We start from the raw sequence: 25,445 nt of genomic DNA, 5'->3' as shown, positions 1-25,445 counted from the left end.
TGTAGATAGATACAGGCGAGCTCGGCAAGTCAGCATAGCGTCGCGGATCCTCCCCTCTCGCTGGAACATGGCTGATGAGCTCTGCAGTGGTGTGGCTCCTCCGGTCCTCCCTATCCCTATTCCCTAGTTTTGTCTGTGGTGTCCATCTCCTCGTGCGATCGGGGCGGCCTAGCCGCGGCCCGCGGGACGCGCGGTGGTGGGGTGGGGGAAGCCTGGCGGACCCTCCTAGATAAATACTCCATATTGGCATGAGTTCGCGACAATACATGGACGACAAATCGAATGAAGGACGACAAAATTTTACACGCCGCGCCGCGCAGAAAAACAACTGACTGCTCCTGTACAAAAGAATCCCATCATATCTACCACAGCAGATTGGCGACGAGGCAGAGGGCGACCAGTGCAAGACGGTCACTGCCGTGTGAACCTGCCATCGGAGGACCTGAGCTCACCGACGGGCTGCTTATCGGCGCCATGCCTCCCATCTGCGGACCAATGCCGCCTTCAGATGCCATCGGCGTCGCTGACGGGCCGAGGTACGTCCCGAAGAACGACGACATCGGCGGTGGCATCAGCGGAGGGAACTGGTGCGGACCTGCACGAACGACACAATGTTTTTTTTAAAAGAAAAGATGAGCAATTGTACACACTATTTTGCTTTATACTATCCACGGTGTAGGCCAATGATCAATTCACCATGGTTGAGGGTAAACAACAGTGGCGAGAAGAATGACCTGGGCACTGGGGTTTCAGTGACGTGGTTAACCTGCAAGAATCAAGATGCAAGGAAAGATTGTTGGTGAAAAAGTTTTTTTCCCCTCAAGGCTCAAGCCTCAAATCATGAAGACGAGGTGAATTTGTGTGTGCTTACGTGGCGAGGATGGTGCCGTTGACGTATCCGCCGTAGCTGCAGGAGGTGACGCTGCAACCGGCGCTGGTCATCTGGAGGGTGAAGTTGCCGAGCATCATGCTGCTGTTGCTGCACTGCATGCTGGAGCACGTCGAGTCCGCCAGCGGCGCCGGCACGCAGAACAAGCTGCAACGAGCAACGGCAGCGGCAGAGTCAGAAACACGACACAGCAGGGGCGCAGCTGAGGATGCAGAGCAGGAAAAAGGCAAGGAGACGCCGCCTACTCCAGGTTGCCAGGGCCGCAGCTGCACTGGACGCAGCGGTTGGCGGTGATCGCGTATGTCCCGTTGGCCACGGTCAGGCCGGCGTCCGACGTGAACGCGGGGAACGACGAGGCGCATGCTGAAATAGTAGATGAAGAGCACTGAGCGTGTCAGTAAAAGTACGAAATGATGATGGAGCGGTAGAGGAATCCTTGACGAGGAGGACATGACAGATGCAGTGATCAATCATGGAATGTAACTGTCCTGTTCGTCCGTGATTATCCATATCTGGGGAGAATAACCTTTGTGCCTTTCTTCCACACAAAGACTCCACCATATAAAACTGGCAGCCGCACACGGCACACACATGAAGCGCACTAGTATGTTGCTACTGGACAATATTTGCAGTGCTCCAAACAGAGCACCAACTCAACACTTTTGGCGCAGCGGTACTAGGCACATTCTTGCGCCGTGTACTCGTGCTGCATGCTTCACACCTTTCCATCCCCTTTTCACGTGCAAAGAAAAACACTCACGGACCCTTGCCAAATATACAAACTGCACGGCCAGACTGGCTTTTACTGAACTACTCCATCCGTCTCAAAAATAAAGTCCATACAGGATCGTGCTGACTTTTTAGAAAGCGAGAATGACTCTCTCTTTTTTTTTTTTTTTGACAAAGGAGTAGTGCAGAAATGTTACGCGATCAAGCGACACTTCAAGTGCAAAAACCTGCGACAACGGCGTGAATTCTGCTTGCTACTTCAGGTAGTAAGTGATCAGCTAGACAGCTACTGGTAGTACTGGCTCCACTGCTACGCGAGCAATTTTTACGAACCAAATTTGTCGGCAAGCGTCCGATCTAACCAGCCGACCACGCACGCGAGCGAGAGTGACTCTGCAGGGTACATCTCAGGCTGAGCAACGGTCCAGGCCAGCAATGCCAAAAAAAAAAACAGATCGAAGAAAGCTCACCTGGCAGCGGCACGATGATGATGTCCCCGGCGGCGACGTCGGTGGTGGCCATGTCGTTGACGCTCATGAGGTCGTTGCCCGTGGTGCGGAACCTCCGCGCGATGGCCGGCACGGTGTCGCCCTCCGCCACCACGTACGTCGGGTACACCGTGGGGGCGCCGCTGTAGACGCCGCCGAAGCAGGCGCAGTGCAGCGGCACGAACAGCGTGGTCCCGGCGTCGAGGGCGGCGTTGAGGGCATGCCGTTGGAGTCGCGGATCCAGTCGGGCGTGGTGAGTCCGCTGTAGACGGAGGCGGCGACGGCCGCCAGCGTGTCCCCGGCCTGGGCCACGTACCGGACGGAGGTGGCCTTGCGGATGCCGTCGGAGCAGGCGTAGGGCACCGGCACGCGCAGCGGGGGACCCGCCGGGAGGATGCGGTCGGCAGGGTCCGGGACCGCGAAGTCGATGGCGTTGGCGGCCAGGATGGCGAGCGGGGCCGCGGCGAACTGCGCCGCCGGCTCGGCCAGCTTCAGGTCCACGTAGAGCGTGTAGGAGAGTAGCGCCAAGCAGGCAGTGGAGGAGGCGCAGGACTCGAGCGTTGACATGGACACTGCATTGGGCACGGCGGACAGCAGCAGCAGGATAAGAAGGAGGAGGTGGGGTAGTAGTCGTAGGGACGCCGGTGTTAGATTGATCTCAATTCTAAACTGGGCCCAACGGCCTAGTTGGGCCTTTGATTCGCGCTCTGATCGGGGGCGCCCAGCCCACTATGGCTGGAGGGCCTCTGTCACACTGCATAATAAATAGAGGTGGGGCCGGCGGCTCAAGTCACGAGGTTCGTCTAAGCCGAGCTCTCCACCGACAAACCCTAATCCGATCTAGAGGGCGCGCAGCCAGTGACGGGAAGCCACTAGCTGCGCCGCCACCGAACTCCACTGCCTTTACGATCGGTCGCCATCGCGCATCACCGACGCCGTCTTCACCGACCGTCGCTACCCTAGTGCAAACATCGACTCCATGGCGGACGCGAGTGGATTTTTCTCCACTACGGTGTTAGGTTTGACACGTCCATCTTTTACCTCTCCTTTTCTCTCGTTCTACCTACGGTTACTAATCTAGTAGACGTTCTAGGATTTATGATACTATTCAACAGTAAGTACCCGGCTAGATCTATGCTTCTAGTGATCCTATAAGTTTTAACAATGGTATCAGAGCCGTTTTGCTAGGTGTAGATCACGGCATGGTCTAGAATTGGACTAGAAAAGAAAAGAATCAAATTAGATCCATTCGGATCTGATCTGACTAGGGTTTTTCCTAACCCTAACCCTAATTGGGTGAAAGAAAGAAAAGAAGGAGGGCTCGGCTTCAAGTCTAAACCGAACCCTAAACCCGGAATCAACTGGGGAAGAAGAACAGTGCCCAATCTAAAACCCTAACCCTAATTTTTGACCCCATCCGCAATCGGTTGAATCTGAGAACACAAACATAGAAGCAAATCCGAAGAGGAAGAAGGAGAAGGGGAGGCCTACCTCGCCGTTGCACAGTGCTATTGCCTCGTCGGCGCGTGGGGAAAAGAAGGCCGAGCCGGGGGCGCTGCTCGCCGGGCTCTGGCCAAAGGAGCGCCGTAGCCAGGCCGCTTAAAGGCGGCGCGCTCACCTGCTGGGGAGCGCGCTCGCCGGCGAGGGGGCCAGCGAGGGGGCCGAGTCGTCTGCTTGCTCTCGCTTGCGCTCATCGCTCGGTTGTTGTTGCCTACGCTGAGGAAGGAGAGTGACTGAGAGATAGAAAGAAAGGAGACGAATGAGCTAGGGTTTCGGGTCAGACGGCCGTGGCGGCGTTTTTGTTCGACCGACACGCGGGCGCAATCGTCTGATGCAGACAAGCGGTCGAGATCGATCAGGCCGACTCGCGGCCCAGGTGGGCGAGCGCGCCGCGCGGCTTTGCCGGCGTAGGCCCAGGTTGCGGCCTGGGTGCGGGCAACGCGCGCGCAGAGAAGTGGGTTGGGCCGTTTTGCCGGCCGGGCGAAGGAACAATATGAATTTGAGTCATTTTTCGTTTTTTTTCCAGTAAAAGTTTTATTTCCTAGAAATTGATTAATGGCTTAAAGAAAATAGAAAAGAGATTTGTCCTGTGGGCAAAGTTCATTAAATTGAATTAATTTTCCGCTGCGTATTTAAAGATGTTATTTTCATTATTAAATTCGAACCAATGGGAGAATTTAATTTTGAAAATGGATATATTTTTAATTGATTATAATATTATTATTATTCTGACCAACGTTGATTAATGGCAATATTATAATATTATTATGATGTTTTGCCATGCATTAATTTTATTTCTGCCCAACGATGATGTAGAATTAGTGTAGAGGACAATTGTATGTTTTAATTTTGACCAACGTTGGAACTAAGACATGCAATTGTTATTGTTATTATTTATGTTCTCACTCAATATGAATTATGTTTTCAGGCGGATACAACTTAATGGGTTGTATCAAAGAGATCCTCACTCTCAAAGGTGATAACTATACGGAGTGAAAGAAAAAGATTGATCTGGCCTTCATCTTGGCTGAGGTGGACTGGGTAGTCACCTCATCGTGTCCCACAGAAACTGTGGCACCGGTGAGGGAGACAAACGAGGCTGATGCTGCTTGGGCAACCAGAGAGAGGGATTTTGCATCCCAAAAGATGTCCTATGACTTTGAGCATAGGAAGTGGATCACTGCCAATAAGAAATGTTTGGCTGTGATAAAGAACACGATTGAGCCTGCAGTTGTAGGCTCAATCCCAGAGTGTGACATGGTCACCGAGTACCTTGATAGAATAAAGAGTCAGTTCACTGGCTCTTCAAAGACATATGCTACCCAGCTGATAAAGCAGCTGGTGACAGATAGGTACTCTGGTAATGGTGACATAAGATAGCACATACTAAGGATGAGCAATTTGGCATCCAAGCTAAAACCAATGGATCTGGCTCTCAAGGAAGAGTTCCTTATCCATCTGATTTTTGCTTCCTTGCCAAAAGAGTTTGGCACTTTTGTTGTCAACTACAACATACAACCTGAGAAGTGGGACATGGAGAGACTCATGGATATGTGTGTGCAAGAGGAGGAGAGAATGAAAGCTGACAATGGTGGCACTATCAGTTATCTTAAAGACAACAAGAAAAATAATACTAATGCTAACTCCTCCTCAAAGTCAAAGGGAAAGGGTCCCATGCTGCATCAGCCTCAGTAGAACAAGTTCATAGTAGAGAAAGACTAGTGTCTCTATTGTAAGAAGACGGGACATTATAAGAAAGATTGTCCTGATTACTTAAAGATGATCATATCAAAAAAAAGGTGAGAATATTATTACGTTCATAAATGAATCCCTGTATGTACAGTATTCGAAATCTAATTGGTGGATTGGCTCAGGTGAAACTGTTCATGTTGCTAATTCTTTACAGGGATTCCGTTCGACAAGAACTACGCAAAGAAGCGAAAGACACGTTAAAGATGCAAATGGAGTCCGAGCATATGTTGAAGCCGTTGGCGATCTTTCTCTAGAGCTTGCTGATGGTTTCACACTTTTACTTAGAGATGTACTATATGTTCCCTCTCTATAGAGAAACTTGATTATTGTTTCATACTTGGACAATGATGGATATGATTATTATTTTGGAAATGGCAAATGTAAGATAACATTTAATAATGCATGTGTTGGTCTTGCTATCTTACAAAATGAGCTTTATTTGTTATCACTACGTGATGATGTGAATGTTATATGCGATGATGGGAATATTGTGTGCGACAATGAGAATGTATCCTCGTCTGTGGATGTAAACAGAAAACGAAAGAGAGCTCATGATGCGTTGTCGAAATTATGTCACTGTCGTTTAGGCCATATTTCGAGGGGGGGCAATAGAAAGACTAGTTAAGAATGATATTCTTCCTACATTAGAGCTCTCATATTTAGAACAATGCAAAGAATGCATAAAAGGAAAGTATGTAAAGAAAATTAAGAAAGATGTCAAACGAAGCATAGGAATTTTACAGATTATTCACACAGACATCTGTGGTCCGTTTCTTGTAAAGAGTGTGGATGGTTATGATTCGTTCATAACATTCACAGATGATTACTCCCGTTATGGCTATATTTATCCAATAAAAGAAAGAATAGAAGCATTGGATAAATTTAAGATATTTAAGGCAGAAGTTGAAAACCAACACAATTTAAAGATTAAGATAGTCAGGTCCGACCATGGGGGGAGTACTACGGTCGGCATACCCCATATGGCCAAGTTCTTAGACTTTTTGCAAGGTTCTTACAGGAGAATGACATAGTAGCCCAGTATTCTACACCGGGCGAACCTCAGTAGAATGGAGTAGCTGAAAGACGCAATCGTACCCTGATGGATATGGTGCGCAGTATGATAAGTTACTCCACCTTACCGTTGAGCCTATGGATGGAGGCGTTAAAAACCGCCATTCATATTTTCAATAGAGTACCAAGTAAATCGGAGCCCAAAACACCGTATGAGTTGTGGACAGGAAGAGTACCTTCACTAAACCACTTACGTGTGTGAGGGAGTCCTGCTGAGGCTAAAGTATTTAACCCAAACATGGGAAAGCTAGATCCCAAAATAGTATGTTGCCATTTCATTGACTACCTAGAAAAGTCAAAAGGTTTTTATTTCTACTGTCCAGACAGACATACAAAATTTGTGGAAACAAGACACGTTGTCTTCCTTGAGGATGAAATGATGAGGGAGAGCATGGTAGCTCGAGAAATTGACCTTGAAGAGAAGCGGGTGTATGCGCCCACTCCAATAATTCATGAGCCATTTTTCTCACTACCTGTCGTCGTTACACCAACAGTGCAAGATACTGTGGTGCCAGCACCTGTTGTTATTCCGCCTGTGGCAACAATGAATGACGATGAGGAACCTGTTCTTCAGGATCCTGTAGAACCTATTGCCACACATGAGGGGGAGCAGCAACAGCCTCAAACAGAAGATGTGCCAAATGTGGAGGCCTCTCGAAGGTCTCAAAGAGTTAGAAGATCAGCTATTTCTGCTGACTATGAAGTATACAATACTGAGGAATTTCAAATGGAGGATGATCCCATCTCATTTGAAGAAGCCATGAGAAGTGATCATTCATCAAAGTGGCTTGAGGCCATGGAAGATGAAATGAAATCTATAAATACCAATAAAGTTTGGGACTTGGAAATAATTCCTAAAGGAGCCAAAATAGTAGGCTGTAAATGGGTCTACAAAATAAAATTTGACTCTCAAGGGAATATAGAGAGATATAAAGTGCGACTTGTGGCAAAAGGCTTTACGCAAAGAGAAAGGATTGATTACAATGATATATTTTCTCCAGTCTCATGTAAAGACTCCTTCAAAATCATAATGGCATTAGTGGCACATTACGATTTAGAATTACATCAGATGGATGTAAAGACGACATTTCTCAATAGAGACTTGGAGGAAAATGTTTACATGGCACAACCGAAAGGTTTTGTCATGTAAGAAAAAGAACGAATGGGATGCTGCCTAAAGAAATCCATTTATGGATTAAAACAAGCTTCAAGACAGTGGTACTTGAAGTTTGATCAGATAATAAGAAATTTTGGGTTTAAAGAGAATGTTGAGGACAATTGTGTCTATGCAAAGTTTAAGAATGGGAAGTTTATCTTCCTTGTCCTGTATGTGGATGACATCTTACTTGCTAGTAGTGATGTCAGTCTACTACTTGAGACAAAGAAGTTTTTGTCCTCAAAATTTGATATGAAAGATCTTGGTAAAGCCTCGTTCGTTCTAGGGATCGAGATTCACCGAGATAGAAGTAAAGGGGTATTAGGACTGTCACAAAAGGCATACATAGAAAGAATCTTAAAGAAATTCAGCATGCACAAATGTAGTCTCTCACCTGCTCCTATAGTCAAGGTCGACAGATATAGGGATTTTCAATGCCCCAGGAACCAATATGAGATCGATCAAATAAAAGCGGTTCCATATGCTTCAGCTGTCGGAAGCTTGCAATATGCTCAAGTATGTACGCGCCCTGACTTAGCATTTGTTACCGGGTTACTTGGCAGATTCCAGAGTAATCCTAGAATAGAACACTGGAAATTAGTAAGGAAAATCTTGCGTTATTAGCAAGAAACAAAAGGCCTCATGATGACGTATTGAAGATCTGATTCACTCCATATAGTGGGATATTCATATTCTGATTATGCGGAAGATGATAGAAAATCCACGTCTGGATATGTATTCACTCTCGCAGGGGGAGCTATTTCATGGAAAAGCTCAAAGCAAACTGTCACTACATCGTCCACAATGTATACCGAGTTTGTAGCGTGTTATGAGGCAACGGGGCAGGTGAACTAGCTAAAGAAGTTCATACCCGGTTTGAAGGTGGTTGATGACATCTATAGACCACTTAAGTTATACTACGATAATAATCCAGCAGTACAGTATGCTCACAATAATAAGTCAAGTGGTGCTACCAAACATATTGACATAAAGTATTACGTTGTGAAAGATAAAGTCCAGGATCATGTCATAAGTCTTGAGCATATAAGTACCGAAAAGATGCTCGCGGATCCGCTTACAAAAGGCTTACCACCCAACGTATTTAGAGAACATGTAGCTGGCATGGGTTTAAGGGAAAGCCTATAATTCCTGAATAAAAGAAGGCCCAAAGTTAAGTATATATTTTATAACAGAGTGATGTGTTGTAGCTGTTAAATCTATCGGCAATTGACCGTGACGATGGAACATGCTCTACGCGCTAATTTGTAATGGAATGAACAAAAGTAAATGATATGAAATTGAATGATGGTAGAAGATTAAGGGGGAGATTTTTAGACTGATCTCAATCCCAAACTAGGCCCAACGACCCAGTTGGGCCTTTGATGCGTGCCCTGATCGGGGGCGCCCAACCCACTATGGCTGGAGGGCTCCTGTCACACTGCGCAATAAATAGAGTTGGGGGCCGGCGGCTCAAGGCACGAAGTTCACCTGAGCCGAGCTCCCCACCGACAAACCCTAATCCGATCTAGAGGGCGCACAGCCAGTGACAGAAAGCCACCAGCTACGTTGTCACCGGTCGCCACCGCGCTCACCGCCGGTCGCCACCATGCATCACCGACGCCGTCTTCATCGATCGTCGCTGCCCTAGCGCAGACATCGACTCCATAGCAGACGCGAGTGGATCTTCCTCCATTGCGGTGTCAGGTTTGACACGTCCATCTTTTACCTCTCCCTTTCTCTCGTTCTACCTACTGTTACTGCTCTAGTAAACGTTCTAGATTTATGATACTATTCAACAACAAGTACCGGCTAGATCTTTGCTGCCCACATAACGACGGATGTCGGGTGCGGGTCGCCTGAATCAGTGAGTGGCGACTGGACGGACGCTGGTGCTGCCTCCGGGCTGATCGATGATCCGTCGGGCGGTGGGTGGCCAGAGTGGAGAGCGAAGCTGGAGACCGTGCGCGAGCTCCTGTGTGGTGGATGCTGGGAATGCGTGCGGGCTTTAGATCTTGGCTTCTTGGCCGGGGTTTGGTGTGTCCGCACAGGATCCCTAAATTTTTTTACAATTTAGCCCTTTTTTTGAAAGTTTCTCACAAATAGACCCCTAGCGGAAAGAATTCAGGAAATAGACCCTTAGCTCGGCGCCATTGATGCTGGCGCCAAGCTAGGCGCCAGCGTCTCTAGCACTGAGCTCCTAGGCACGATCGATGACCTACCAGGGGGCTTGATGCCAGAGTTACTGGCGCCGAGCTCGGCGCCGTAGATCTTGGGGCCAAGCTCGGTGCCGTAGATCTTTACGCTGAGCTCGGCGCCATAGTGACTGACGCCGGGCTCCCTACATTTAACCTGGGCCCAACCTTCTTGCCCGAGCATTCTTCCTCTTCTTTCTCCTCCCTCTTGGGTTTTTCTCTCTCCACTTCACCCTACCTCACGAATCATCATATTGGACCTTGAAAACCTTGATTTGATCCTTAGATCTTCGAGAGCAAGGTATTCTCGCTCCCCTCCTTGTTTTTTTTCGTATCGATTCGATATATATTAGTCGAATTTTTGAACCTAAGAATCATCATCACTTAGGGTTTCATTGTATCCCTCAATATATGTATTATACAACCATAGGTTGATTCCAAGGCATGGAAAAAGCTAGCAAACCTAGGAGCATGTAGTTATGTTATGGGTTCATTATTGTGGATCAAATGAGAAATCCTAGGTTTAGGGTTTAATGTTAACTGCTTTCGGTTCTTAGAATGAAATTAGTTGTATTGTAGTTATGGTTCGCATTGATATTTATTTGTGATGTTTTGATTTATGTTTGTTAAATTACATCCATTTTGTTAGATGTAAAAAATATTTCGGGAGGAGTTTTGGTGAAAACGGGGTCGTCCTCGAGAATTATACCCCGATGCGTCTAGCAAAAATGCCCCTGTCCCTCCTGACCTCCCTATCCCTAACTGTGACTGTGGTTTCCCAGCCCATGTTTTTCAATCGAAACATCTGGACACAGCGGCGCGTTGCTTCTACACATGTAGTCGGTTTAATGTAAGAAATTGTTTGCACTATCCTTTTTCTTTATTTGTGTAAGTATGCTACTAATATTTTGTTGGAATCTCATTGTGTAGGACCATGAGAGGTGCTTTTTCTTTTAGTGGATAGATGGTGCAGACAAGTTTGATCCTAGGTACCTCTTTTTTGACGATTGGTTTAGAGGGAGACATCCACGTGAGCACTTCAAGCGGTGGGTTCCACCTCCCTAACCCTTCACCAATGACAGCTAAGGAGAAGCACCTAGCTGTAGTTAGATGACTCGAGGAACCTCCTCTATGCGATTGCGAAGATCGAGCTGTGATAAACCCTGAGAATACGTTAGAGTTTGTATGTCTAAACAAGCATGAAGTAAGTGCAAAGTGTATGTGTTGAAATCTTGAGCTATATGTGTTCATATACTAATGCCTCATTATTTAGGTGCTTTCAATGGCAAAGTGTCATTTCAAGGAGTGGTTGTATGGTCCTAAGAACCAATGGCCGAAAGAACCGCGGAGGGTTAAGGAAAAGAAGAAAGAAAGTGTAATCTACAAAGCATCTCCTGTCATGTGCGAATGTGCTGTAAAATCCAACTATGGCCTAATCCCTTCGGAGCTTGGAATAGGCCATTATTGCGGCCATATGATTGAGTATGTTGAGGTTTGTTATTTTTCTGGTAAACATGAAATCGTATTTTGTTTGTTTTGCTAAGACATATATGATATAATATTTCTTTTGAACAGAGCACTAGGAAATGCAGTTGGGAATGTTATGATGGTCAAGCTAAGTTCTTGGATGAACTGAAGAAGAGGCAACTAATTGCACAGAAGAGGGGATATGGACCTGACTACGTCAACCTATTCGTTAAACATCACAAAGAAAAGATGCGTGAGTTTGCTAGACAGCGCAACATTTGTAACCCGATCGATGTTGGGCTTAACAAATGGGGATTGGAGAGGTGGATGACGTTAGAGGAGGAGAGGGCAAGGAATGAGGCAAGGGAGGAGACAAGAGTATAGATGCAGGTCTTGAACGAGCATGTTGCTTCATTATGTGCTAGTGAGTGCTTAAAAACCTTTTTTTGCCTGGTTTTAAATGTAATATAATCACGTTGCTAACTGATTGCATTTTATACATGAAGGGATTGGTTGCAGCGGGGAACATGCCGTAGAGGTGGCTCGTGCAAGGTATGAGGAGAAGAAGTTAGATGACCATAGATCATGAGCTGGTCGCACCGTTTAATCACCGATTGTGTTGTCTGATGAGGGAGACAAGGATGAGGACGACACTGCCAGACTAAGTGAGCTCATTGCTCTAGTAGAGGCGGGCATGCAGGCGTAGGAGGCTGAGGATGACACTAGCAGACTTAGCGAGCTTATCGCTCTAGCAGAGGCGGGCATGCAGGCGCAGGCGGCTGAGGATGACACTGGCAGACTGAGCGAGCTCATTGCTCTAGCAGAGGCGGGCTTACAGGCGGAGGAGGATGACGACGCGTTCTTCACTCAGGCCACAGCGGCCGCAGATGAAGCGGATGCCGCTTACTACAAGCGATAGGCAGGTTAGAGCAACGTAGTTGAGCCTAGCCAAAGCAACAGGGTTGTAGTAGAGGACTGGTACTCGGATGATGAGTTGCTTACTCAGTACATTTCAGACTGAGGATTTGGAAGTGTATTTACCCCTATGTCTACTATCGGCACGTAGTTGTAGTATTAATATGTTGGGTAATGTGGCATAGTATTGAACTTTTCATTATATGGTTGTTTTCATTATCTATGGTCTTAATATTCCGCTTAATGATACGGACGTATTGAAATGTGAACACGTGCTGCAAAAAAACCTAACGACGTACGGCATTATATAAATCAACACACGAAACACATCAAATGGCATGTGACTACATGTACCGAACCTGGGTACAGAGTTTCCTTCGACTAAACCTAACATGCCTTAGGTAATTAAACCATGCCTTAGGTAATTAAACCTAACATGCCTTAGGTAATTAAACCTGGGTACATGTGAAAAAGATAAAGTCATCCTAGTAGTGTGGCCACATAGCAAATTGTGTTGCACCTTCTCCATAGTAGCCTCCCGTTGTTGGTGGTGGTGGTGGTGGCAGGGGTGACGGGGGAGGCCCCTTGTTCTTGTGGTTAGGGTAGGTGCAATATGGATCATTGCAGAGTGCCTCTTGTGAATCGGCACCATTGTTGTTGTTGTCCTATTCGTCGTCCTTGTAACCGCTGCTAACTTCCCTTTCTAGATTGAAGATGCAGTCCTGTAGGTAGTAGATGTACTCACTCCACATGTGGATAAATAGGTCGAGGATCGACCCACCTACTAAACCCACAGTTTTCTTCAGCCAAGGAAGACTACAATAAGTATGTCGTGTAAGTTATATACAAGACAAACATATTGAAGAAACAAATAGTAATAGCAATTACCCATGCTCACGGGCCTTTAAAGAAACGACGACCTCCATCTATTCCCTCGGTAAACATCTACACTAGGCAGTCCTCACCATGCATGCATTTTGGCCACTCTTCTTTCCTTTCATCATATCCTCTCAGTGGTGCCTCTTTGGTGAAATCACTTTTGCTCTCAACTAGGAACCTCTCATAAAGAGCTTCCTCAAAGAAATCGGGACCAAGAGGACCCTCCCACCCCTAGGTAGTCCCCTTCCCCTTTCCTCTCCCTCTGGATGACCCTTCAGACATTGGTACTACAATGAAAGCAAATGCTGAGGAGTGTTCTTCTTCCTTGTTGTGTGTGTGAGTGGTTATTTATAGGTTGAGAGGAGGAATGGAGGCATCTCAGTGTGCCATGTCAGCGATCCATGTGCCTCTTCACCTAAGCCCTTGGATCAAACAATAATAAGATGGATGGTGGAGATAGAGTGGAGTTGTGCTTCCTTGCATGCCAGTACTATATCAGTGATGTGATAATTCGATGTTGTCCTTGTATCTAAAAAGTCTATGTTTATTGTCTGAAAAGCATAGATTCGTTCACTGTTGCTTGGTAACCCTAGATTCATCTACAAAGCGTATGTACGATATGTTTGGATTATACACGTTCTAATAAATTTATAGTTAATCTGTGTACTACATTTGTGCCTTTGTAGAAGTGTAGTATGATTAATGTTTCACGGGAAAATTCACAAGAGTTTGCCTTGTTTTAGGAGCATCCACAATTACAAACATAGACATCAATATATATTCCAAACATTTAATCATCCAAGGAGCATAATGCAACCACAACAAACATCACAACCAACATAATATGTCATGCAAAGTCCAAATAGTCCACAATGTCCTTATAGTCTCAAATAGTTACAGAAAAGTAAATACAAAATTCATAATAGTGCATACTAACAACTACCACATCCCTCACTGCCTCCTACTCTTGCCCTTACCCTTGTGACCGAGAGCGCTCGTACCTGGAGTGTAAGGGTCACACGGACAACGTCGCCTAGTGCCTAGAGGTGGTGTAGGATGAGTCGAGGGAGCGTCATGGAGCTGAGAGGGGCCAAGCTCCTCGTGCCTCTTGTCCACGTTGTCATCGTCGTCTTCCTCGTCCTCATCCCCGTCCCCTATAGATGCTTGACTAGGGGAACCCAAGCCTCCTCTTCCTACGGAAGGAACACATATGTCTTGCATCGTGTCTGTCCTGCAACCACAATGACCAGCCGCACGACGTAGACGACGTGACAGCCTCTGTTGTACAAAACTATGTTAACTGAAAGAATATAATGTATTAATGATATGTTTGAAAGAATATTTTTAATCTTACATCCAGGAAGCCAAGTATGTAGTCATCATTGACTCTCGGTCGAACGCGCTCGATCTCTTCAACTGAGCATTTGAGTGTATTGCCCTACAACAAAGTTCTCAATAATAATACTTCTAAACAGATAGCAATATGTTTTGTTTTCTTTTGTACAAGAATCTAACGTATTATAAGGGTTATACGGCTCGAAGGTTGCACTAACTACAATAGATAACTCCTAATGTCGGTCCAAGAACGCCTAATGTATTGTTATGCAACTTAACATACAAAAATAAGGCAATTGGCTTACCACTCTATCCAAGATCGGTCCTGCCTCCACCTACCTTCCTGCACGAGTCGACTGGTCGTACGCCGTGTCTTTATCGTCAGAGGACTCGATGTCGGCGTAGTCAGCTTTGGTCCACTGTAGCCTCAGCCTACACCATGTCGCATGCTAGTACCAAGCTTGGTACCGCCTAAACTCACGGTTCGTGTGTGGCTCATTGTTGTCATGCATCTCCTCCCATTCCTCAATGAAGGACTGGTGGTGCCTCTCCTAGTCAAAAATCTTCTTGTTCCTCTGATGATCCAACCTGCACGTATGTCATCGTTACATGAATCCATGTATGTGTCACCATATTAATAGAAATGGACCATCATCATGAGACATTTGAAATATCAAAACGCTTACTTGTGTAAGTCAACGCCAGTCGAGAACAGAGCCGTAGGCCAAAGCTGTCTCACTCCAAATTGGCGTGCAACCCTATCTGGCAGGTGGAACTCGATAGCATAGAAGCAGATTAGAGGGCACCTCATCCTATAGAAGTCATCGTCGGGCCCACAAATGTTGCTCAGCTAAAAAGGAAGTGCGTCCTCTCCACCATACGGCTTCCACTCCACCTACAACATGTCCAAATAAGATGTTAGATGGTATACTAATCCTTTTCTAAGCAACATGGAAAATAAAATTTACTTACACTAGATGCCATCAGCGTGTCTAGCTCATTCATGTACTCAATGTACACCCGGTCTATCCTCGTGTGTAGAACCCTGACCTGGTCCCAAAGGTATGCCCACGTTGGTTGGTGACTTGGAGGCTGGCCTTGGAACCACTCACGATGATCCAGAACCTCTGGACGGACAACTAGAAGACGAGCCCACATCCACAGCTGTAACAGGTACACGCATCCACCAAGTGATGGGTTGGACGAAGACCGACGACACCCCTCACACAGCTGCCGATATAGAAAACACAAGACTGTAGAGCCCTAGCTATACTGACCTGCCTGGTCCCAGTCACTGAGGTAGTGGATCCACATCCAGGACGCACTGTCACCCGTGGCGTCAGGAAAGAGAATGTAGGCAAAAAGGTGTAGGATCCACGCCCGGCAGTAGTACCCAACCGTCTCCTCATCTGCCTCCTTAGGGCACTGTGCGAACTCTTCACGTAGCCAGGAGATGGGAACTCCAGAAGTGCGAGCCCCTTGCTCGCCAAGCTCACGCCCAAGGAAGGCCTCCACTTGTGCTCTCTAGCCCTCTGACCTGCACTGCCCGGTGACTGGGTTGCCGTGAATCCTTAGGTCTAGCATCTTCTAATAGTCCTAGAGCGAGACTGTCATCTCCCCAAAAGGTAGGTGGAAGCTGTGAGTCTCTGGCCGCCACCTATATTTAAGACAAAGCAAGATTACTTGTCAAAAAGTCAATCGCATGAACAAATGGCCATGAATGGAGGCAATGATTCACTTTAATACCTGTCTACCAATGCAGTTATGGCCGCTGAGTTGAACTTGGGCAACCCACGATGAACCTGAAAAGAGATGACATCTAGGACAGCTCTTTGTAGGAAAGGAGTGTACCTGTCATCGTACCGCATGTCCAAGAACCCACTGTGGGTTCTAGGATGAAGGTGCAGAAGGTCCTGCATCGAATAAAGCATAGTCTCATGTTACTTCACGAACACATGTACGAATAAAACTTATAGATTATTACATGCCCCAGCGCTATGAGATGTCCTCGGTGGGTCACCTCGTACGTCGAGTCGAGCAGGTGGAATTGCTCCATCCTACAAAAAAGTGAATGAATTAGAATTCCAATATACAATGAAACATGAACTTAGAAATGTATAAGTAATTGACACAAATACAAGCATAAATTGAGACATGCATAATTAAATATATGAATATGATAAATATAAAATAATAATATAAACCAATAGTCCTACCTCACTAATCTACCAACGGCAACTTCGTGAGTTGTGGCCAAGTCTACCGCACTTGCCGCACTCGTACTGCTCGGGATCAGTAACAAATGGAGTTCCTCTCCCACGCCTAGTTCTTCCGGGTATCTGATCCATAACCATCCTGTGCCTCGTCCTCTACCTTGATCCACGCTTGTTCCAACGGTAAGCTGGATCCACAATGTACTTCGGCCCAACATATGGAGGTCACTCTCTAGGGTCCCGGAAAGGCACGAAGCGAGGGCTCCATGTGTTCACAAGCGTGTCGACACTAAACTCATGAGGTATCCTCCTCTTGATATTATAGTTGCGATGCCTAGCTGCTGCCACCAAATGAGAACATACAAAGTGGTATTGCCTTGGTTTACCACAAGTGCACTTGAAATCTTGGAGGACAACCACATGTATCCTCGACTCTTGGACCTCATTGTCGGACGTTGTACTGCCCCTATGCTCGACCTGATAAGTCCCTGTGGCGTGGTCAAAGCATGCAACCTCATGTGTGCTAGCCCTTTCTCTTGCCTTCTCTAGGTGTGCCTTTGGTTTCAGAGCCCATATCTCTCCATCACTCCACAACTACAATGCATGGGCGTGTCTATCATTGAACCAGGCAATAAGCTTATAGAAGGTGAATTGAACGATTGCATTCACGGGCATACCACGTATCCCCAATAGCAACTTATTGAATGACTATGCTATGTTGCTGCACTGAAACTCGTACCTCCAGCCACCAGCATCATGAGCTCTCGTCCATTTCTCCAAATCTCTCATCAAACCTATGAGCCATTGTCTACCTTCTGCATTTGATGCGATTCTGACCTGCTCCAACTTTTCCTTAAAGTACCTGTCCTCAAGCTGTCGAGCAGCCTCCTAGAATATATCAAAGTTACCCTTAACACCATCCTTCCAGAGTAGATTCTTGGCATGGTGCCGAGTACACCAACGATGGTGCAACGGTGCATACCCCTCTATCTGCTCTCGCATGGCATTTAGTATGCCCAAATGCCTATCAGATATGACGCCAACCTCCCTGCCAGGCCCAACCACGTGTATCCGGACTAGCCTCAAGAACCATCCCCAACTGTCATTGTTCTCCTTCTCAACCAAGGCAAATGCCAAAGGAACCAATTTGTTGTTCGCATCACAGGATATGTCTATAAGAAGTGTGCCCTGGTATTTGCCAATCAAGAACGTACCATCAATGGAGAAGACGGGACGACAGTGCCTAAAGGCCTCGACACACCGAGGGAAGCACCAGAAGGCACAGAAGAATATCTGCCTCCCATCCTTCCATGCATTAGGTTTTGGGATGTACTCATAATGCATGCCTGGATTCACCGCTTTGATTGCATTGAAAAGAACTGGCAGCCACTCATACCCATCCTCCCAGTCCCCATATATCATCTTCCACGCTCGCTGCTTAGCCCTCCATGCTTTACCATAATTTATCACATATCCTCCATACAACACTTCAACGGTCTTGATAATTGTCCTCACCTTCATATTGGGTTCTCCCTGCAAAATTCTCATCAATCGCTTGGCAATGAGGGTAGATGTCAACTGTCGATGCCTCAGTGTCAGTTCATGGTCAGCACAATTGTGTGGTCCGACAACTTTTGTGATCTTCCATTTTCTAGTTACCTGTTGCTTCCTTACACAAACCCTCCATGGGCAGCGTTCCTTGTCACACACAACTGTGTAATGGCGCTCCGCATATGAATGCAATACCCTGTAAGGCCTCTTTCGTATCACTGCAAAAGCCTACAACCACCTCTTCAAAGCAGCGATGTCATTGAACACCCTCCCATTCTCAATTACCATGTTAGGACCGGCCTCAGGAGCTTCTAGGAGCTCATCATCACATCCTTCTGCAAATGCCTGATCGGAATGAGCAAGATCGCTGAACTCGTGAACTCTAGGATCACGACAGTCGGGAAAGATACGCCTCATCATCTCAACATCACTCTCCGTCAGCTCTCCAACAGGGCGATCATCATTAGAATCAAGAGCCCTAGCCATCTCATATGGCTCCAAATCATGCATAATTTCAACACTATTTGACCCACAGAATCCATCTCCAAAGTGCACTTGCGCAGCAACAGGGGGCACATCCACATACTCAGGAATGTCTCCTACAACATCATTACAGAAATGAGGAAAGAATGAAAGAAATAGATGTAAGGAACGGGGTAAGCTCCCAAAAACCATGCGGTTAAGACACTTACTCGGATGATTCTGTGTCAAAGGGATCTCATAAGGAGGATCTACCATGGAAAAATGAGTCTGACAACCATCTCCAAATACCGCATTGGGGGCAGATTGAGCATCGGGAACCGTAAGTGCAATCTGCACATGCAGGTAAGGTTCCAGAACGGAAGGGTCGATGTATGCCTGACGATCCATTGCTGGGGTAAACCCATGAGGGATGGGATCAACTAACACCCGACGCACAACCACGTCCAAACATTGCAGTTAGCTCTTCATAGCTGATCTTACATAGTTCTCCCACTGATCCGCACAACCAATTGAGATCATTCACCTGAAGATGTTCGGAGGACAACCTATGTGCAGTACACCATCAACTGTAATGCCATCATCTCCAAGACAATGCAGCTCCTCCCGAGCCCTTGCAACCATGTCACTAAATGAAGGCCTATCATTGAATAGCACAGGCATGCTTTGCATGTCAAGAAACTCAACATATCCATAGCGATCGCTTTCAACGGTGCCTCCATGATATATGGTCACTAGGTTGTCCATCTAATTCAAACACGTAACGAAACACATGTCCTTTAGTCCAAATTAGACGATAGATAGTACCTAACAAGTACTTTCTAACTACAAACTAAGTAATCAAGATAATAACTACGTATATATTTACAATGTACTCACTAAATAGCTAGATCATATGTAGATAACTAAAAATGTAACTACATATCTAAGTAGCTATCTAACTATATCTATGTGCCTATGTGTCTATGTTTCTATCTATCTACATATATATCTCACTAGATCACTAACTAAATCAACTACCTGAGTCATCACATTAACTAATAAATAACAAATGTCAACTAAGTAGGTATATTGCATATTTATAATTTTTACCTTTCCGGGTCGGCGGACGATGGGCGTGGGTCAGGCCGAAGATCCGGGCCGGCAGTGGCGCGGCAGACGACAGCGGTGGCGCGCGGTGGGCGTGTGATGCCCGGGGCTATGCACGGCGAGTCCGGCTCGACGGGCGCGGGAGGCACGCCGGCGGTGGACGGCGGCAAGGCGGGGCGAGGCCGACGGTGGAGGGCGGCAAGGCGGGCGACGGCCAAGGCCGACGGTGGAGGGCAAGGCGAGGACGACGGTGGAGGGTGGCGGAGGCGGCGCGGCAGCCAACCACGGGCAACAGCGCAGCGAGGGGCGCGACGCGGGGAGGGGGCGGCCTCGGGGCGCGCGTGGGCACGGTGACAAGCGCGGGCGCGGGAGCAGACGCGGCGGCGCGGCCCGGGCGCAGCCTCGGGCGCGGCGCGGGAGCGGGCACGGGCGCACGCGGGCACGGTGGCGGGAGCGGGCGCGGCGCGGCGGGGGCGGTGGCGCGGTGGGGGCGCGGGCGCGGGCGTGGCGGCGGCGTCGGCGGCAGTGCTCGGCTAGGGCGAGAGAGGGAAAAGAAGAGAGGAAAGGCGCGGGCCCGTTAGATATTTCCGAGCTCAGCGCCGTAGATCTACGAGCTCGGCGCCAAGATCTATGTGCCGAGCTCGGCGCCAGTCACTCTGGCGCCGAGACCCCTGGCAGGTCATTGACTATGCCCAGGAGCTCGGCGCCAGAGACGCTGGCGCCTAGCTCGGCGCCAGCATCAATGGCGCCGAGCTAAGGGTCCATTTTCTGCTTTCTTTCCGCCAGGGATCTATTCGTGAGAAATTTTCAAAAAAAGACCAAATTGTAAAAAATTCGGGCAGGATCCGCTCCTCTGCGATTGTCAGTCTAATGCAGTGCGGCAGGATTTGGATTACTACCGGAGCATAGTGTACGGACTAGGGAGTGTAGAGTAATACTCCATTCGTTCTAAAAACGAGCGATTCTCGCTCCTAAAAAGTTAATAATTTTTAATTTTGACTAAATATATTAAAAAATAATAATATTTATGATATATAATTAGTATCATCAGATAGGTCGTTGAATATATTTTTATAATAAATTTATTTAGAGATATAAATGTTACATGTGTTTTCTATGAATCTAGTTAAAGTTGAGAATGTTTGACTAGCACGATTCTCGTAGCGACTTTTTTTTTAAGAAACAGAGGTAGTATTGTACACGTAGCACATGCTAACCCAACAATGCATCAGTGCCTTTGCCCAAAATTGTGAGATTCTTTACGACAAACTTGATAAAAAAATCGTATTATTTTCAGAAATTGGGGTGTTTAAACTTCAAATGAGTGGCTATTCCAGCTCCACCAAGCAGGCAAGCACATCAGTACTGCCTATCCTATGAGCGTTCCCGATGATATGTCATGTGTATTTGTATGATAATCTTGAAACAAACGAGTGTAAAAAAGTACAAGAAATGACAGTTTTTTTCACACTGAACAAGTGCAAACATATGAATCACCGGTAAACAGTGTTTAATATTTTGCGACGAAAGCAAGCAACATTAGATCATCTCCAAGAGAACAGCTAAATGGTTTTCTAAAGCCAAGTATAGATATCACTAAGTAAAGAACGCCTCCAACAGACCCTTTAGGTGCCTCTCTAAATTTAGTCGTCACTCTTCATCCTAGAAAATTTACTCGCTACAGATAGAAAGGCAGCCTCGCTCGCCATCGGTCCAACACGCACGCTCGGTGGCCTCTTTCCGCGCGTGAAGGCCCTTTCCCGCGCATGGTCTTCTGGTTTCCCTCCACCTTCATGGCCCTGTGCAAGCATTAATGTGAAACAAGTTACCCTTAGTTTTTCATGACTAAAATTTAGCTAATAAAACCAATGAGTAAACTTTAGTCACCTCTGTTTGGTTCTAGTAACTAAAAGTGACTAAAAACCATTAAAATAATTTAACAAAGACAAAATTATCTCTAATAAATGCTCAAATCAGAGTAGGTGACCAGCAATAATGATGAACAACCCTTGTTCACTGGACATTTTAGTCTACTTTTAGCTACTCTTGGAGTGACCAATGTGACTAAACTACTTTAGTCCCTTTTTAGTTAGTTTGTTTAGCACTTTAGTAGCTAAACTTTAGCAGGGGTAACCAAACAAGCCCTTAGTTGTGAGAATAGCACATGTATTAATCTAAATGAGGGTGTGGATTTGTTTGTCTGTAGTTTGCATAAAAATAGATCTTTCACGGTTAAGTCTATACATCATCATCTAATCAATAACGACATAAAGGTTACCTCAAAATAAATATGCGCATTTGGTGTTTAAAAAGAAAGTAATTATCACTATAGGCAGGAGGAACCGGAATGGTCGTAGAGTATGTTGCTTTTGTGATAAAAATGAAACGATCTGGCATTTGTTTTTGGATGTCATTATGCCCATCTTCTTTGACGTGCGGTCCACATTATGTTTGGAATCAGGTTGAGTCAAATTCTTATTATCGAACTGTTTGACAGTAGGTCGAAGTTCGGGGACAAACATAATGTAACGTTATTGATGTGGGTTCTAGTTTTTTATTGGGTGATTTGGGTAGTAAAAAAGGTAAAATTTTTAATATATGTCACCGAAAAACTTGCCCCCTGGTTCTATTCAATTCAAAGAGACGGACCGGCTTTGGTTCTAGGCTCTGTTGTAGCTCAAGGTTGATCACAAACAGTGGATGATTGGACGTGTCAAATCTAGAGTCTTCCGCCATAGAGTTCTTTCATTTTCCGTTTATAATAAAATATAATATTGAACTGTTATAAGCATTTAAAATTGGGTATATTTATTTTAATTATGGACTGCATGTCTCTTTTGTGAAGAGGATTGACACCAAAACTTTTCTACTCCCTCTGTTGTTGTTTATATGTAAAATTAGCTTTGTCCTAAGTCAAACATTACTGTTTTTTACTAATATTTTAAAAAAAATCTTATGGTTTCACAACATATAAATTATATATTATGAAAGTATTTCTCACGGTGAATCTAAAAACATAAATATTATAACATGAATCTATATAGAATTTTTTAAATTAGTCAAATATATAAATGTTTGACTTAGGACAAAGCTCATACGACATCTAATAAAAAATGGAGGGAGTATCGTCTAAAGAATTTTTTTAATTTTAACCTTTTTTTTAATATAATTTTAAATTTAACACTGTCGTTTTTTTTAAACTAACACTTTTGGTCGCGCCTATTGCCCTGGCGCGGCCAAATGCCTGTGTCGTGCCATGCATGATGGCGCGGCACAGGGCTGATGTGGCGTGGGCCGGCCGGGGGGGGGCGTTGACGTGGCGGGTCCTGCCGCGCCACCGACCATGGCGCGGCAGTGCCGCGCCCTGATCTGTGGCGCGGCAGGAGCAGATATATACCCCGCGCGCGAGCCCGGTCGCCCGCACGCATGCCTGCCCTGCCCGCCCGCCCGAACGCCCGAACGCCGCCGCCAGCCGCCGCCAGCGCCCTGCCTGTGGCCGCACGCGCCCGGCCACTCCTGCCGCGCAGCGCCCTAGCTGGCCGCGCCACGAACGTCGGCGCGTCAAGACCGCTCGCTCCTAAGGTACCTCCCTCTCGATTTTATATTTTTTTTATTATTATGTAGTATAGTTAGTATTTTTTGTATCTACTATTAGTGTCTTTGACCAAATTTATATAATATCGTACTAATATTTATGAAACATAATATGTACTATCATATTAAGCATGGAGTATACTTTCGTAATAAACTTATTAGGAGATAGAAATATTGATACCGTTTATCTAGTTTTGATCAAAGTTAAACATATTTGACTACTCGAGAAGCAAGATGTGTATTTATTTTGAGACGGAGAGATTACTTGTAATTTTAGAACCAAAGTTTTATATGGATTGATTATGTATTTATTATCTAGTATAGTTAGGATTTTGGGTTTAGAGATTTAGGCTAGTTAGGTTAGTGAATTTGTTTGTGAACTTACTAATGTTAACTTGAATTTTGTTAATTTGAATACTCTAACGCTTTGTTTATCAATTTGTAACAAGATGGCCCCTCCCACGCAGCACCCGTTGTACCCCATTCTGGAGGTGGAGTACGACGACCAGCACCGAGCACACATCTTGAGTGACAACGACGCAGAGGTGTCCTTGCTTCCTTTGAGGCCCCACACTCACACCAGGGCGCATCAGTGGGACGAGCGTTATACGCCGTACATACGGCGTGCCGGCTTTCTCGAGCTTACCCGTGTTGTCAACCACGGTCTTCTGCCCCTTGATCCAGCACTACTTACTGCAGCTGTGGACAGATACAAGTGCATTCTTTGTACTTAAACTTTCTTGTAACAAATTGGAGGCAACTAACAGTCGTTCTATTCTTATAATAGATGGAGGCCTGAGACCCACACGTTCCACCTACCGTGTGACGAGATGACCTTGACGTTGCAGGACGTCAAGGCTATTTTAGGCCTTCGGTTGGGGGGACTTCCAGTGACAGGGATAGTTGACAACGGTCACTGGAGGGAGCTGGTGGCTCAGTTTACTGGTTTTCTTCCACCGGACGACGATGCTTCCAAGAAAAATAAGTGAGTAATTCAAGCCTACTTAATACTTGCATTGCTTTACAGCTGGCATCGGGTCTCATTTTCGTTGATCAATTACAGGAAAAGTTCTCGTGTTTTGTCGTCCTGGATCACAGAGCGCTTTGAGTACTTGAACCCACAAGCTGAGGAGGCACAGATCAACAGGTTCGCTCGAGTGTGGCTCTGGCACTTTCTTGGTGCTTTCCTCTTCCCAGACGCCTCGGGCAACACTATCAGCTGGATCTTCCTTGACATACTTCGTCAGCCGTGGGAGAACATAGCGGGGTATAGACGCAGTCCTGGCATGGATGTATCGATAGCTATGCGTTGCCTGCCGTCGTACCTCAGGACATGCGAACCTTGGAGGTTGCTCCTACCTACTCCAGGTTTGGTGTTGGGAACGATTGCCCGTTGGAAGGCCCCTTAATAATGGTTTACCGGTAAGTACTTCGGTTCATTATATTCTTCCAGGCAGTTAGATATGATGAGATTATTTGTTGCTAATTTATTATCGTGTTCAATGCAGCAATGGAACGGGCATGATACACTCCATACAACTCTGTATATCTGGACGGAAGCATAGTTAATTAGAGGGAATGCGTAGCGCAAGTACAGGGAGTATACGAATGGTCTCAACGTCCTGACACAGCACCAGGTTACGCTCTCTATACTATTGTATCAGTGTCTTCTTCGATGTACACTATATCACAACCTAACACAATTACGAAATTTCAGGTATTTTGGTGTCCTTGGTATTCTCCGGAGCTCCAAGACTATCTGAGTCCTATCACTAGGGACGAGTCACACGAGTATCGCTACGACGTCCCTCTTATTTTCTTCCATGTGGTCGAGATTCACTTGCCCATTCAGGTCTGTAGACAGTTTGGAAGAATGACAGGCTGCCCACCACCGCTTTACTCCACCGATCAAGTATTGCACGGGTGCGTTATCGATTAATAACAATGCTATAATTTAGAGGTGTGTTTGTTACAACTAATATCATTTTGTTGCAGGTTTGACCGTAGGAAGAGGTACAAGACCAAGGATTGGCGCGTGACACACAGCTCGTACATCCATTTGTGGCAGACCAGGGTACCACATGCGGTCCTTGCGGGTCCTCCACACGACCAGCACACCTTCGATGAGTACCTGCGGTGGCTTCA

At 46.2% G+C, this 25,445-nt stretch overlaps 1 pseudogene; it reads right to left on the bottom strand.

The window, feature by feature from the left end:
* Nucleotides 1-219: 219 nt before the first annotated feature.
* Nucleotides 220-20,389, bottom strand: LOC136544164 (lysM domain-containing GPI-anchored protein LYP4-like; annotated as a pseudogene).
* Nucleotides 20,390-25,445: the final 5,056 nt, after the last annotated feature.

This window comes from Miscanthus floridulus, chromosome 3 (assembly GCF_019320115.1).
Source record: "Miscanthus floridulus cultivar M001 chromosome 3, ASM1932011v1, whole genome shotgun sequence".
Classification (NCBI taxonomy): Eukaryota; Viridiplantae; Streptophyta; class Magnoliopsida; order Poales; family Poaceae; genus Miscanthus; species Miscanthus floridulus.
Note: the sequence above shows the minus strand (reverse complement) of the source record. Positions and strands in the feature narration are given on the sequence as shown.